This window comes from Oratosquilla oratoria, chromosome 9 (genome assembly GCF_046742065.1).
Source record: "Oratosquilla oratoria isolate Oo_2021 chromosome 9, ASM4674206v1, whole genome shotgun sequence".
Lineage (NCBI taxonomy): Eukaryota > Metazoa > Arthropoda > Malacostraca > Stomatopoda > Squillidae > Oratosquilla > Oratosquilla oratoria.
The window spans coordinates 69,216,583-69,217,328 of NC_134785.1; positions in this window are offsets into that span (position 1 = coordinate 69,216,583).

Sequence of the window (746 nt, forward strand, 5' to 3'; positions counted from 1 at the left end):
AGTTTTCCTTGTGATTTAGTTTTACATATTTTATTTATTTGTTTTTTGTCGCAGTGAAAGTTCTGTAAAGTGCATTATTATGTATGCATTATTATGTATGAACATTATAACTTTGGAAAAGTAACGCAAGATCAGAGACAATGCAATGAAATTAAGAAACTTTTTCACATTGTGGTTCTTACAAAGAGAGAGAGAGAGAGAGAGAGAGAGAGAGAGAGAGAGAGAGAGAGAGAGAGAGAGAGAGGGGGGGGGAACTCAAAGACTCGAACTCCACCTCAAATTAATCGACAAATGACATCACTTGACACATTAATTCAGGCTAAAATTACAAGATTTTATTCAGATTAAAGAAATCTCTCTATCGCTTCCCTGGGTCAATTTTTCTTCTTCTTAAGACTACAATTTTCGTATCTAACATTAACATATACATTTCCCTTTTAAATATTTCACAGTTAACCCATCTTATGATTGTAAAAAAATTAATATTTCGCATAGAGTTTACACATATATATTAGATATTCATGTATAATCACTTTAGCCTGAGCTTTAGAAGATAAAAAGAGATTTATTGATGAATATTATCCTACGGTGTTTTGCGTTACTGAAACCAAACGTATTACAGTTACATAAAATTCAGAAGAAAAAAAAACATTAACGATTATATACCATTATACGAGGTACCGACCATCTAACCTATATGCAGTCGAGAGTTTATATGCTTTCGTGGCACCCCTACGGACCAGAGC